This window comes from Hyla sarda, chromosome 1, assembly GCF_029499605.1.
Source record: "Hyla sarda isolate aHylSar1 chromosome 1, aHylSar1.hap1, whole genome shotgun sequence".
NCBI lineage: Eukaryota > Metazoa > Chordata > Amphibia > Anura > Hylidae > Hyla > Hyla sarda.
The window spans coordinates 340,428,286-340,444,767 of record NC_079189.1 but is presented as its reverse complement, the minus strand read 5'-3'; the positions used below and the strand labels follow the sequence as shown (position 1 = coordinate 340,444,767).

Here is a 16,482-nt window from a genome sequence, read left to right as displayed (position 1 = left end):
CTACAGCTCTGGCTGTACAGACACACGTCCCCTCCCTGTATGAGGAGCTTATGAGAGAAAAATCAGTGAAGATTTTTAGTCACAACTGAGCACATAGCTGCTGTTTTTCTTTTGAATATGCTGCCATTCAGAACACAGAAAAATTCATAGCAGGAGGCGGCATAAAAGAAAAGACTTGTACAGTGGCCCAGATTTATCAAACTGTGTGAGAGAAAAAGTGGAGAGATTTCCCCATATGCAGCCAATCACAGCTCGGTTTTCACTTTACCTCAGCTTGTTAGTTGGTTGCTGTGGGAAAATCCCTCCACTTTTTCTCTCACAGTTTGATAAGTGTGTGTGTGTGTGTGTGTGTGTGTGTGTGTGTGCGCGCGCGCGCGCACGCTACAGTGGAAGCCTGCACACAGATAGTGAAAGCAGTTGGCTGGCAGCCATTACACAGAGCTGAATTCTGGGAGTTGTAGTCTATGCTGCAGATAAGGAAAAAAAAGTATTTAGGAGACATCAGGGACCAAAGGAACTGCCAAAATCACATGAATAACTACAGGGGACACATAACAGGTATTGTGATGGCTTTGGGGCATTTTTATTTTTATTAACTTCCCCGGAGTACCCCTTTAACCCCTTAAGGACGCAGCCATTTTACACCTTAGGACCCGGCCATTTTTTGCACATCTGACCACTGTCACTTTAAACATTAATAACTCTGGAATGCTTTTAGTTATCATTCTGATTCCGAGATTGTTTTTTCGTGACATATTCTACTTTAACTTAGTGGTAAAATTTTATGGTAACTTGCATCCTTTCTTGGTGAAAAATCCCAAAATTTGATGAAAAATTTGAAAATTTTGCATTTTTATAACTTTGAAGCTCTCTGCTTGTAATGAAAATGGATATTCCAAATATTATTTTATTTTATTCACATATACAATATGTCTACTTTATGTTTGCATCATAAAATTGACGAGTTTCTACTTTTGGAAGACACCAGAGGGCTTCAAAGTTCAGCGGCAATTTTCCAATTTTTCACAAAATTTCCAAAATCACAATTTTTCAGGGACCAGTTCAGGTTTGAAGTGGATTTGAAGGGTCTTCATCTTAGAAATACCCCACAAATGACCCCATTATAAAAACTGCACCCCCCAAAATATTCAAAATGACATTCAGTCAGCATTTTAACCCTTTAGGTGTTTCACAGGAATAGCAGCAAAGTGAAGGAGAAAATTCACAATTTCCATTTTTTACACTCGCATGTTCTTGTAGACCCAATTTTTAAATTTGTACAAGGGGTAAAAGGAGAAAATTTATACTTCTATTTGTAGCCCAATTTCTCTCGACTAAGCACATACCTCATATGTCTGTGTAAAGTGTTCGGCGGGCGCAGTAGAGGGCTCAGAAGGGAAGGAGCAACAAGGGGATTTTGGAGCGTACGTTTTTCTGAAATGGTTTTTGGGGGGCATGTCCCATATAGGAAGCCCCTATGGTGCCAGGACAGCAAAAAATACCCACATGGCATACCATTTTGGAAACTAGACCCCTTGAGGAATGTAACAAGGAATAAAGTGAGCCTTAATACCCCACAGGTGTTTCACGACTTTTGCATATGTAAAAAAAAATTTAAAAAAATTCAATAAAATGTGTGCTTCCCCACAAATTTCACATTTTTGCAAGGGTTAATAGCAGAAAATAGCCCCCAAAATTTGTAACCCCATCTCTTCTGAGTATGGAGGTACCCCATAAGTTGACATGAAGTGCACTATGGGCGAACTACAATGCTCAGAAGAGAAGGAGTCATATTTGGCTTTTTGAGAGCAAATTTTGCTCGGGGGCATGTCGCATTTAGGAAGCCGCTATGGTGCCAGGACAACAAAAAATACCCACATGGCATACCATTTTGGAAACTAGACCCCTTGAGGAACGTAACAAGGGGTACAGTGAGCATTTACCCCCACTGGTGTCTGTCAGATCTTTGGAACAGTGGGCTGTACAAAATTTTTAATTTGCGCAGCCCACTGTTCCAAAGATCTGTCAGACACCTGTGGGGTGTAAATTCTCACTGCACCCCTCATTACATTCCGTGAGGGGTGTAGTTTCCGAAATGGGGTCACATGTGGGTTTTTTTTTTTTTTTGCGTTTGTCTAAACCGCTGTAACAATCAGCCACCCCTGTGCAAATCACCTCAAATGTACATGGTGCACTCTCCCTTCTGAGCCTTGTTGTGCGCCCCCAGAGCACTTTGCGCCCACATATGGGGTATCTGCGTAGTCGGGAGAAGTTGCATTACAAATTTGGGGGGCTTTTTTCCCTTTTACCTCTTGTCAAAATGAAAAGTATAGGGCAACACCAACATGTTAGTGTAAAAAAAAATTTTTTTTACACTGACATGCTGGTGTAGACCCCAATTTCACCTTTTCATAAGGGTTGAAAGGAGAAAAAGCCCCCCAAAATTTGTAAGGCAATTTCTCCCGAGTACGGCGATACCCCATATGTGACCCTTAACTGTTGCCTTGAAATACGACAGGGCTCCAAAGTGAGAGCACCATGTGCATTTGAGGCCTGAATTAGGGATTTGCATAGGGGTGGACATAGGGGTATTCTACGCCAGTGATTCCCAAACAGGGTGCCTCCAGTTGTTGCAAAACTCCCAGCATGCTTGGACAGTCAACGGCTGTCCGGCAATACTGGGAGTTGTTGTTTTGCAACAGCTGGAGGCTCCATTTTGAAAACAGTGGTGTACCAGACGTTTTTCATTTTGATTGGGGAGGGGAGGGGGCTGTGTAGGGGTATGTGTATATGTAGTGTTTTTTACTTTTTATTTTATTTTGTGTTAGTGTAGTGTAGTGTTTTTAGGGTACAGTCACACGGGCAGGGGGGGTTACAGCGATTTTCCCGCTGCGAGTTTGAGCTGCGCGCAAAATTTGCTGCATCGCAAACTTGCAGCCTGATACTCACTGTAAGCCCCCTGTCCATGTGAATGTACCCTGTACATTCACAGGGGGGGGGACCTCCAGCTGTTGCAAAACTACAACTCGCAGCATGCAGAGTCTATCAGTGCATGCTGGTAGTTATAGTTTTGCAACAGCTGGAGGCACACGGGTTGGGAAACACTGAGTTAGTAAATAGACAATGTTTCCCAACCAGTGTGCCTCCAGTTGTTGCAAAACCACAACTCCCAAACATTCTCAGGCATGCTGGGAGTAGTAGTTCGGCAACATCTTTAGAGCCAGATGTTGCCGCACTACAACTCCCAGCATGCTTGGAGTTGTAGTTTGCAACATCTGGAGGACTACAGTTTGCAGTCCACTAATACAGTGGTTCCCAATCTGTGCCCTTCCAGATGTTGCAAAACTACAACTCCCAGTATGCCAAAACTGTCCAGGCATGCTGGGAGTTGTAGTTCTGCAACATCTGAAGGGCCAGATGTTACAGAACTACAACTCCCAGCATGCCTGGACAGTAAGGGCATGCTGAGAATGTGTAGTTTTGCAACATCTGGAAGGGCACAGTGGTCTCCAAACTGTGGACCTCCAGATGTTGCAAAACTGTAACTCCCAGCATGTCCAGACGCCAAGGGCTGTCTGGGCATGCTGGGAGTTGTAGTATACAGGGTCCCAATACAGCAATGCATGTCGCTTTACGGCGACGTGCATTGCTGTAAAGGGCCCGACCGCGGCTGAAGATCTACTCACCTGTCGCCGCCGCCACCATCTTCCTCGCCGGGATCCGGGTCTTCAGGGACGAGGTAAGTACCGGGGCCGGTCCCCAGCACTCCCCCGTCCCCCGCCGCATCCTCCGGTCTTCCTCCCGTCCTCTCCGGACTTCAAGGGGCCGGGCAGGACGGGAGGAAGTAACCGCCCCCCCCCCCCCTGCGATTGGTCGGTTAACTAACCGACAGATCGCAGGGTATAGGAGGAGGTGGCAGGCTTGCCACCTCGCTCCTATGCTTTAGCATGGTCCTGGCTGGGATCATGCTAAATTACCGGGCGGTCGGGTCCCAGAGACCCGATCAGCCCGGTATCGCCGCAGATCGCAAGGGCGATTTCCCTTGCGATTTGCGGCGATCGCCGACATGGGGGGCATACATGGCCCCCCTCGGCGTTTGCCCTGGATCCCTGCTGAAGGATTTCAGCAGGGATCCGCTTCCGATCTCCGCCGGGTGAGCGGCGGAGACCAGGAAAAGACCATGACGTATGCATACGTCATGGGTCCTTAAGACCCAGGGTGTGATGGCGTATGCATACGTCATGGGTCCTGAAGAGGTTAATGCAAGCTCTTTTTCTAGTCAGAAAGTTTTCAGTATTGGATAATGGACTCAATATTGCTATATAAATATTATGTTTAATAGAGGTGTAAACTATTTGAATATTACAACATTCTTTAGGCCCCTTTCACACTGCCGGTATGCTCCGGCAAATTCGTCCGTGAAGCTCCCTTCTTTTTTTCTTTTGCAGTTTGCCGGCCGTAATTTTCCCGGATCATACTGGCAAATAACGGGTCCCGATGGAGCCGGCTTTTCTCGATCCTAAAATAATGGGCTTTACACTGCCGGAGATAGCCGGAAGTGTGAAAGTAGCCTTAATCTACACATACATAAAACTCAATGGGAGAGGATTTTACCCCTGTTTTGTGTTTACATTTTTGCGCTAAATATTGCAAAAGCTGTTTTTTTTGTGTCTTTTTTTGCGTACATTCTGGTGGAGCATGTCCTCCAGATGTGTAGGTTTCGATGTACCTTGGAGTGACATATTTAGTCCGCACAAATTTATTAACTGCGTACATTTCATTTACCCGCAGAAATCTTACGCAATGACCATATTTTTTACGCAAATATAAGCCATCTTGGACTGCACGTAGCAAGATGCTCTAGATCATCGGTTCCATTTTTCAAAGAGTAAAGGTATGAGGAGATTACTATATTTGCCCACAATTTATGAAACTCATTACGCTTGATTGATAAATTTAGCGCTTCTTCGCATAATTTAGAATTCGGCAAAAGAGGTAAACTGCTTCTACCATACACAAATAATGATACATGCCCCCCAATGTGTGTATGTTGTGTGTGTGTGTGTGTGTGTATGTATGTGTGTATGTTCCAGCATCACGTCCAAACGGCTAAAGATATTAATATAAAACTTGGCACACATGTTACTTATATGTCAACAACAAACATAGGATAGGTGATTTAACCCCTACTCACCCCCATTTGGCAGGGGCGTGGTTTTTTATTAAAGTCACATACAAGTCTATGGGAAATATATGTTACTGCATAATTTCCAAACCACTGGAGATATTTCAATAATACTTGGTCACATGTTACTTATATGTCAAATAAAAATATATAATAGTTAAATTAACCCCTAAACTTCCCCCATATGTGAAGGATGGGGTTTTTGTTTCAAGTCCCATGCAAGTTTACAGTATATGAGGTCGGGATATGGGGACGGGATATGGGGTCGGGATATGGGGATATGGGGACAGGATATGGAGGGCAGGATATGGGGTCGGGATATGAGGACGAGATATGAGGATGGGATATGAGAACAAAATATGGGGACAGGATATGAGATTGGAATATGAGGAGGGGATTTGGAGTCGGGATATGAGGAGGGGATATGGGGTCAGGATTTAGGGACGGTATATGAGGACAAAAGCTTACTCCTGAGCTGTACTCGGCTAGTGTATATATATATATATATATATATATATATATATATATATATAACTTAATATGTGTGTGTGTGTGTGTGTGTATGTGTATGTGTGTATGTTCCAGCATCACTTCCAAACGGCTAAAGATATTAACATGAAACTTGGTACACGTGTTATATGTCAACAACAAACATAGGATGGTTAATTTAACCCTAACCTACCCTCATTTGCGAGGGTCGGGGTTTTTGTTTAAAGTCCAATGCAAATCTATGGGAAATGTATGTTCCAGTATAACTTCCTTATGGCTGGAGATATTTCGCTAATACTTGGTCACATGTTACTTATATGTCAAAGAAAAAATATATGATAGTTCAATTAACCCCAATTAACAAGCATATGGAACTTCCGTCACCTTACTCCACAAGCTCTGCTCTGCATCTACTGGTGAAGGCGTCAGTCCGGCTGGCAAGCCACACCCTCCATACATTCCATGCCCCATCTTGCAAATTCACGCCAAGCCTTTAAGTCACACCCTTTTATTTTAATCTTACAATATCTTCATCACAACTCAGCCCCACCTGTGGACGGAATATGAGGATTAGAAATGAGGACATGATATGGCGACAGGATATGGGGATGGGATATGAGGTCTGGATATGAAGTTGGATATGGGGGTGGAATATGGGGACGGGATATGAGGACATGATATGAGGTCAGGATATGGGAACAGGATATGAGGATAGGATATGGGGACGGCATATGGGTACGGGGTATAGGGATGGAATATGAGGTCAGGATATGGGGACGGGATATGAGGAGGGGATATGAGGACGGACTATGAGGTTGAGATATGAGGAAAGGATATGAAGTCGGGATATTAGGACAGGATATGAGGGTGGGATATGAGGCGGGGATTTGGAGTTGGTATATGAGGAGGGGATATGGGGTCAGGATTTGAGGTTGGGATATGAGGACAAAAGCTTCCTCCTTTGTTGCTTTTCCTCCCTCTCAGGGATTAGGTTGGAAAAACTGGGCAGCGTCAGGTACTCAGATAGTATTACTATATTTAAATAAACAGCATTTACTTTAGAGTGTGCATGTGGTGGTATGAAAAGGAGATGCAAGTAAAACTGAAATAGAGAGTCTTTGTTCTCTGACCTATTTGATCTCTGTTGTGTTATAAAATGTACACATATTTGGCATTGTTATACAGTGGGGGAAAAAAGAATTTGGTCAGCCACCAATTGTGCACGTTCTCCCACTTAAAAAGATGAGAGGCCTGTAATTTTCATCATAGGTATACCTCAACTATGAGAGACATAATGAGAAAAAAAATCCATAAAAGCGCGTTGCTAATTATGGTGGAAAATAAGTATTTGGTCACCTACAAACAAGCAAGATTTCTGGCTCTCACATGACCTGTAACTTCTTCTTTAAGAGTCTCCTCTGTCTCCACTCGTTACCTGTATTAATGGTACCTGTTTGAACTTGTCATCATTATAAAAGACACCTGTCCACAACCTCAAACAGTCACACTCCAAACTCCTCTATGGCCAAGACCAAAGAGCTGTTGAAGGACACCAGAAGCAAAATTGTAGACCTGCACCAGGCTGGGAAGACTGAATCTCCAATAGACAAGCAGCTTGGTGTGAAGAAATCAACTGTGGGAACAATTATTAGAAAATGGAAGACATACAAGAAGAATGATAATCTCCCTCGATCTGGGGCTCCATGCAAGATCTCACAAGATCTCAAAATGATCACAAGAACAGTGAGCAAAAATCCCAGAACCACACGGGGGGACCTAGTGAATCACCTGCAGAGAGCTGGGACCATAGTAACATAGGCTACCATCAGTAACACACTACGCCACCAGGGACTTAAATCATGCAGTGCCAGATGTGTCTCTGTGCTTAAGGCAGTACATGTCCGGGCACATCTGAAGTTTGCTAGAGAGCATTTGGATGATCCAGAAGAGTACTGGGAGAATGGTAAGATGAAACCAAAGTAGAACGTTTTGATAAAAACTCAATGCATCGTGTTTGGAGGAGAAAGAATTGCATCCAAAGAACGCCATACCTACTGTGAAGCATGGGGGTGGAAACATCATGCTTTGGGGCTGTTTTTCTGCTAAGGGACCAGGATGACTGATCCATGTAAAGGAAAGAATGAATGGGGCCATGTATCGTGAGATTTTTAGTGAAAACTTCCTTCCATCAGCAAGGGCATTGAAGATGAAACGTGGCTGGGTCTTTCAGCATGACAATGATCCCAAACACACCGCCCGGGCAACAAAGGAGTGGCTTTGTAAGAAGCATTTCAAGGTCCTGGAGTGGCCTAGCCAGTCTCCAGATCTCAACCACATAGAAAACCTTTAGAGAGAGTTGAAAGTACGTGCCCCAAAACATCAATGCTCTAGAAGAGATCTGCATGGAGGAATGGGCCAAAATAGCAGCAGCAGTGTGTGAAAACCTTGTAAAGACTTACAGAAAACATTTCCCGCTGATGTCCGCCATGAACCCATTACATGCTGTGATCAATACTGATCTTGGCAGCTAAGGCAGTTGTGGTACATGGTGAGACTCAGTGAGACTTTGGGAGTGTCAAGATGGCGGCCAAAGCTCTACTTACATCATCTGCGACCAGCTCTGGTAATCCTATTGTATGGTCTGCCTTCCGGCAAACTATACAAGTAGATCGCTGAGATTACTGATCAGAACTATGCCTATGCATAGCATTGAACAGTAAAAACAATCAATAGATTGCTATAAATACTTCCCTGTGGGTATTCAGAAAATGTGAAAAAAATAGTAAAACATAAAAAAAAAAAAATACAAATACACCCCTCCCCAAATAAAAAATAAAAATATATAACCTGTTTCCATTTTACAAATGTAAAAAAAAAAGTTAAAAAGAAATCAACATATTTGGTATTGCCTTATTCGGAAATGTCCAATCTATCAGAATATAATGAGTTGATTGGGGTTTCCTGGAGGTGACATTAGTGGAAATAGGGATGGAGGAAAGAATGAGGAGTTGGATTATGGCTCTGTACAGGAAGTACAAGTGCTCAGGTCAGAGTAAATGGTGAACTTTGGTTCTTCCATTAAAAATTTAACTAGACAGGGGTTTTCCCTGTCCCCTTATTTACACATCATGATAATGGAATCCCTAGTTAAGGCTATCAGATCTAATGAGTCAATCTTAGGGATACAGATAGGATCTTTTAATCATAAATTAGCATTGTTTGCAGACGACCTTTTATATATATATCTCTTCACCTAAGACAAGCCTCCCATCTATTTTCCATGAGTTCTCAATATTTAGTAAATTTAGTCAATTAAAAGGTAAACTTCCAAAAATCAGAAATATTAAACATAAACTTACCAAAGCAAGATAGGAATCTTACTTTCCATTTAAATGGATTAATTTGTTATCTGGGAGTATATAGTGAACTTAGTGAACTATTTACACTAAATTATTTACCAATTATTAAACAAATTTAAAAAGATAGATAATCACAGATTATCACTATCATGGTTCGGAAGGATAAATACGCTAAAAATGGATGTTCTTCCTCATATGCTGTATATCTATCAGACTATATCGGTTGTATTACCACAATCTTTTTTTTTTTTTTAAACTAGGTAACATAAATTACATTTACGTAGAATGGAAAGAAAGGCCATTTAAAACTGTCTTCTCTTATGAAACCTAAGGAAAGAAGAGGGTAGGGGTTTCAGATTTATATATGCATTATGTTGCATCAGTTGGTAAATGCATTGTGGAACTACAAAACCATGAAACAGGGAAATTATGGGTAGACCTGATACATGCCCTGACACCTACCCTGGCTAGATAATATTGACTCTATAAAAACAAGAACCCCATTAAAATGTTGTACTTTATATCCATCTTGGCGGAGTATTCTTAATAAGTATAAACTAGTTCATATACCAGACCCCCTCATGCCATTGGCAGACAACAATTATCTACCACTAACTTATCATATTTCAACTAAAAAGATAACTCTATTCAGGATAAAAGATATAATGGATACCAGGGACCTGAAGTCATTTAATCAATTGACGAAAGAAGGGATACTTGTAAAAGGGATATGGAGGGTACTATTTTCAGTTGAGACGTTCCATTCACTGAATAAAAGAAACATACTCAATTCTCCATTTTGCTACGTTCACGCTGTGGAATCTCCGCTCACAGAATTCCACGAGCGGAGATTCCGTCTAAGGCAATGCTGGAATGGCTGAGATCAGGTTAGCATTATACAATTCAACAAGAGCCAGATTATACCACTTATGGGGCAGGTTTTTTTTTTTTTTTACTTTTTTTTGAAAAATGGGAATAGGGGGTGATTTTAATTTTTATTTACACTTTTAAGTACTCATATGAGATTGTTGCATGAAATGCCAAGATTGCTAACACTGAATAATGCTATGCTATGTATTATCTACGATCTACTGATATTCAGATCAAACAATGGACCAGTACATAGCAGGTGAGAGGACCTCTGGCAGACAACCAAACCAATATGACCGCTGCATACATGTTGCAAGGGTGCTGATCAGTTTGGGAGGGCAATCATTGCAGCACTTAAGTGCTGTGACCACTATGCTTAAAGGGGTACTCCGCCCCTGGCATCTTATCCCCGCTGTGGCACCCCGCCATCATTACTGCACAGAGCGAGATCGCTCTGTGCATAATGACGGGCGATACAAGGGCCGGAGCAACGGGACGTCATGGCTCCGCCCCTCATGACATCACGGCCCGTCCCCTTAATGCAAGTCTATGGCAGGGGGCGTGACAACCGCCACGCCCCCTCCCATAGACTTGTATTCACGGGGGCGGGCCGTGACATCACGAGGGGCGGAGCCGTGACGTAACGATGCTCCGGCCCCTGCGTGTCGCTCTGCGCAGTAATGATAGCGGGGTGCTGCAGCTGCGATCCCCGGGGTCCCCAGCAGCGAGTCCCCAACGATCTGACATCTTATCCCCTATCCTTTGGATAGGGGATAAGATGTCTAGGGGCAGGGTACCCCTTTAAGTGGTTAATGATGGAGTATGGTGAGAATGCTGTTCTCCATCATTGACTGCAAGTACATGGCAGCTAATAGCAGTCATCACTTACAGTCTATGAAGCAAGTGCAGGTCCTGTGCTCACTCATACATGTATTTCCTGGTGCATTGGCACTGTCGGATTTAAAAAAGTTTTATATGTTGTAAATCTTGGCAAAATATTAAAGGAGAAGTCTCATATCTGGTAGAATAGAACAACGTATCCCCAATCCACCGGCCTCAGCGGTCGAACCTCCTGCGATCTCCATACATCTCGATTGGAGAGCTGAATATTGCAGAACGGCTCTCCCATAGAGATATATGAAGGAGGCATGAGGGCCCCTGCTTTTGGCGGGGGTCATGACACACAACTCTGGGGAAGACCCCTTGATCTAAAACGTATCCTCTATCCTGTGTATAGGGTATGAAACTTCTCCTTTAATCTTTCTAATATACTTCATAAGAAAATTTTATTTCCTTTTTATAGAAATCATGACCTATTCGACAGTAGAGAGCACAGAGGAGTACTATCAGACAGGAGAGAGCACAGGGAAGTGCTAACCTACCCTCACTGCCTGTGCTTTAGCTTAGACAAAGCCATGATTTCTATAAAAAGGAAATACAATTTTCTTATGAAGTATATTAGGAAGGGGAAATTTTATGCTTTGACAACCTCTCGTGATGAAATGGTTATATTTGTAATGTATAAACAAAAACAAATATAACTTTTTTAATTTAAAGATTTCAAAATATTTTTCTTACCTCATCTTTGAGCAGACAGTAAAGAGGATTAAGTCCTGAATTATTCCAGTATTTCAGATAAAAAAATTGTAACAGCAAAAACTTAAATGGGCACTCTCATTAAAATGAATTATGGTTGCACTCCTTATGGTAAATAAAACACATTTCTAATATACTTTGTTTAAAAAAAAAAAAAAAAAAGTTTTCTATGTTTTATTTGTGCTTAAAAAAGCTCAAGAGCACATTTCCCCCCATCTTATACACAGACTTTGGACCAAAGCCCAAACACAGGAAGAGCAGCCTGGAGTGCTGGCGGGGGGGTCGTGTCCAGCCTCATCCAATCATAGCTCCTCTCACACTTAACTGCCATATGCTGTTGGTTGGACAAACACCCCTCAGCACTCCAGGCTGCACTTCATGTGTTTGGGCTTCGGTCCAAAGTCTGTGTATAAGATGGGGGAAAATGTGCTCTTGAGCTTTTTTTAAGCACAAATAAAACATAGAAAACTTAATTTTTTTTAAACAAAGTATATTAGAAATATTTTTCATTTACCATAAGGAGTGCAATAACAAAACATTGTTTTAATGAGAGTGCCCATTTAACGGAAGAATGTGAATATCTATAAATAGTTACATAAGTTCGATTACGGTTCCAACATATTTTGTAGCTGTTTTACTTTTTGGTTGGAAATTCTCTTTCAATGTCACATGTTGGTTTCTATGAAGACATCTTATATTTTTATTATGGTTACTGAACATGGCTTAAATATGTTTTTAGACACTAGTGTGGTGACCCAGTAAAGAATAAAGTGTTCTTCTGTATTCCTGCCCATCCTGTGTGGCAGATACTGATTCAATGTCCGTCTTGGGCACACACTACTCAGGACTCTATATAATATAAAGTTATGCTAGGGTTAATGTATTGGTATTTTCTATGCACCTGTTACTTTAAAGATCATGTTGTCATGGGCCTTGTTGTTAGGGGAGTATGCAAAGGTGAACCAGGTGACTTATCTGGCCAATGGGACCCCTCCAAATTGTTCAGATATATAGTGTAACCATAGTTCAGAAGTTAGTTAAAGGGGTTATCAAAGAAAAAACTTTTTTATATATATCAACTGGCTCCAGAAAGTTAAACAGATTTGTAAATTACTTCTGTTAAAAAATCTTAATCCTTTCAGTAGTTATGAGCTTCTGAAGTTAAGGTTGTTCTTTTCTGTCTAAGTGATCTCTGATGACACGTGTCTCAGGAAACTCCCAGTTTAGAAGCAAATCCCCATAGCAAACCTCTTCTAAATTTGGCGTTTCCCGAGACACGTGTCATCAGAGAGCACTTAGACAGAAAAGAACAACCTTAACTTCAGAAGCTCATAAGTACTGAAAGGATTAAGATTTTTTAATAGAAGTAATTTACAAATCTGTTTAGCTTTCTGGAGCCAGTTGATATATAAAATAAAGTTTTTTCCTGGATAACCCCTTTAATGCTGAGGTACAGTTGAGAGAAGTCTGAGGAGTCTGTAAGGTGATTCTGAAGGAGGCTTGAGGCCTAGTCCAGCAACCACGCATCTTCTACAAGTAATCCCCTGCTTCTGGATGAAAGTCAAAGCCTTGCAGTAAGCACTAAAGTCCGGGGTTTAAATTCAAGTCAAGTCTAGCAAGTCAGTTAGTCAAGTAAGTCTTTCAATTAACTACAGTCCAGCGTGGGTTGCATACAGCAAGTCAGTTACAGTATCATACCACAACAAGTCTCTGCAAGCCGATAAGCTTCTCAAAGTTCACCCTGCATCTCCTTCAGGGTAATCTGAGCTGTAACGGATTGTACCACCTTTCCAACCTCAGTAAAGCCAGTTATCCGTAACCTAAGTGATTATTTGCCCCGTGTCTGGCACAGGAGAAGCTGGTCTACTTCAGGTAGTGTACAGGTCAACCCTGGCGTCATGAAAAGGTTAATTTGCATTACCCTCACCCGAGACCGGACTAGCTGAGCAAGATTTGCAATACAATAGTATTTTGTGTATCTTACTATTATGATATCTTGTTAAAAATCACCTCATACTCTTTATGTATTTATGTATTTGTATTTGTGTATTTATGTATTTGTTGTATGTACTATGTTTATGGAAAAATAATAAAGAGAATCGTGCAAAAAAATAAAAAATAATCACCTTGAAGTTGCTTATGTTGTTTTGATATTACTACCTTACTGCTGCAAATGTATATCATAGATTTATTTATTTTTACTAATGTTTCTATCCTGTTACAAAATACAACTTTATCTTAGGGGATCTCATTACACAGTTATGTGATTCAGCCATGCACATGTTCTCTTGTGTACAAGGTCCACCGGATAACAAGTTCAGTGAATAATTTGTTGAAGGATGTCCTCCCACGCTCATTTCTTTGTGGTCAGTTTCAGTTTGCTCCTTAGTTCCTGTCAATTTGATTAGGCTTTTATCAATGCATCTGTCACTAAATAGTCTTATTCTCTTAACATTGTAGTACAAGTGTAACACCATCTCTAGAGCTTGATATTTGTATTTCCTCAATAAACAATATAAAATTATTAGAACTCCTATATAGGTAAAGCATTTACAATTAGTTGTAAAATATATATTGTTATTTAACCACTTTAGGCATATGTAAATGTGTGCTGGATGGAAATGTAAGTTATGACCTTGCCTGTGACTACACAACCAACAGCATACCCTGGTGTGATAGCCAGGCTCAAATAAACCTCTGATTCCTAAAGGATAAACCCTGTAGTGACTGCGGCTTCAAAGGAGCTTATAAGAGAATAAAGAAAGTTAATCAATTATATTAACCCCCAAATTTTATCAATGAAACCACAATGTGTCATACAAAAAATAGTCATCACAGAGCTATGTAAAAATGAAAAAATGAAGGCCCTACATACACTAGACCCTAAAGTATTAATAAAAGTTACCCTAGTCTAGGCCCCTAGTATTCAGTGTTAAAATGGTCAATATTGCACAAACTACTAATACAATGGACACAATCCTCATATGACATTCACAAGCGGATACAAGAATTCCCTGTGGATAAGGAATACATATTTTTACTGAAATACCTCTTTAAGATGTTCTGTGGTACCAGGCATCAGGGCATTAAGCCTGGGTTCACATATGTCCACTGTGAACCAAGCCTAAAACTCAACTTATGTAACAACTGATGACAACGTGCATCAGTTGTCATCAGTAGTTTTGCATCTGGCATCCATTACTTCTGAATGCCAGGCGGGAGAACGCAGCAAAATGTGTTCCCTTGCCGGAGATGGTCCGGCATGTCAAACCCTTCAGCGTCCTAACTGAGATGCCAGTGGATTGGGATCAGTTCTTGCATCAGTTTCTTTTTAGTTCTTTTTAGCAAGCAACAGGGAAAAAGATGACTGACACCAGACATATGTGAATGAGCCCTAAAAGCAGTTCCTTTAAGTCAAATAAGTTGTTGGATAACTTGGGACCTTCAAGAATTGGACTTGTTTTCTCCAGAATATCCCACAGTTGCATGACTGGATTGATATCTGGGGAATTTGAAGGCCAACTCAACAACTGGAACTGTTTGTCATGTTACTCAAATAATTCCTAGCCATCAGACTCCCATGTATCTAGCATTTATCACCTGTCCAGGGAATAAATAAGAAATATTTTAAACCAGAATACCACTTTTATTTAGGCGTTTATCAGAGATAGAAACTCCTTTATTATAGCTTGCTCTCTAGATTTCTTGAGGTAAACATAATGGTTTGCATATACTGTTGTGCAGTTTGGTTAAATATTGATGTAGATGGAGATGGAGTTTTGTAAAACATCCAAACTCCACGTGGATTTGAGTGTACATTGTTTGTTTTGTAATTCTGAAAGTATTATTAGCTTTTTTCCCTCACTTACTCTACAACTGTTGTTTTTGAAGCATTTTTACCTTGACAGTACTGCAGCTTTCTACAACACCCCCATTCCTACAAATAAATATTGTAGCTTTGCAACACAGGTATTATCCAATAAAGTAAGTTAGCAACCCCTGTCTACTCACATGTCTAACCAAGGCAGCAAAACATCACATGAGTTTTGGTGAATGCTGCATTTTCCTATTGTTTGTCTTGTAATTCTGTAAAGTACTTTCAGCAATTTTTCAATTGGTGTTTTTGTGACATTTTACTGTGGTAGTGGCTATGTGAATATAGCATGAGAGAAAATGAGCTTCTTATGAGTTCTCAGATTTTTTTTTTTTTGCAACAATGTATCATGCTCAGACGCTTTCCAATTAAATGATAAGTAAGCAATTATCGCCCCCTCACTTGAGTAGCAGCCAAAACAACAATTGGCAAGCTCTCTGTGATGGGGTGGGGGCGAACAAGAATACACACCCTCACATCTTTTTAATTACATGTCACTATATAAAAAAAGAATAAATATTTCAGGTGTCACCTTTCATACAGTACCATAAAGCTATGGAACACACTTTCACAAGATTTGGTAATAGGGTAATGTGTTGATAAATTTAATAAAATTTAGAAATTGGCCTTGTAAAACATCCCATACAGTTTTACTGCTAGTAATAATGTTGATCCAGGGTTCTGTCCAATTGCCAATGTGGGAAAGGAAGGAACTCTGGATCAATTGGCATTTGTAAGTATACAATATTTATATGATGTTAAAAACTAATTTAAGTTTACATGGTTAAATTTAATGGACAGATCAATTACTATGTAATTATATAACTCATAATAGGCTTTTTTGTGCTTTATACAATGTGGGCAAGTTCTGCAGTTATGTCATTATCAAAATATAATAAAGGTAACATATCTACTATAGAGCAGAAGGCAGAAAACACAGCAGATGAGAGCTACAGCACCTCCCACCATGGTGACTAGCACATCACACAGAGAATTCTCACAGCATTCACCAATAGAAGTCTTATATTCAGGTACTTGATGTAAAGCAAATCTGTGCAGTGGCTGTTGTAGTAAGTCACACAATATAGATGCATTATCATCGAAAGAAA

The 16,482-nt window shown here is 40.8% G+C and overlaps 1 long non-coding RNA gene across 1 annotated transcript; it reads left to right on the top strand.

The window, feature by feature from the left end:
* The first annotated feature begins 23 nt into the window (after positions 1–23).
* On the top strand, positions 24–16,370 carry LOC130307243 (uncharacterized). The gene is made up of 3 exons (XR_008856454.1): positions 24–558; positions 4,792–4,894; positions 16,293–16,370. It is a non-coding gene; the product is annotated as an uncharacterized LOC130307243 (long non-coding RNA).
* The last annotated feature ends 112 nt before the right edge of the window (positions 16,371–16,482 follow it).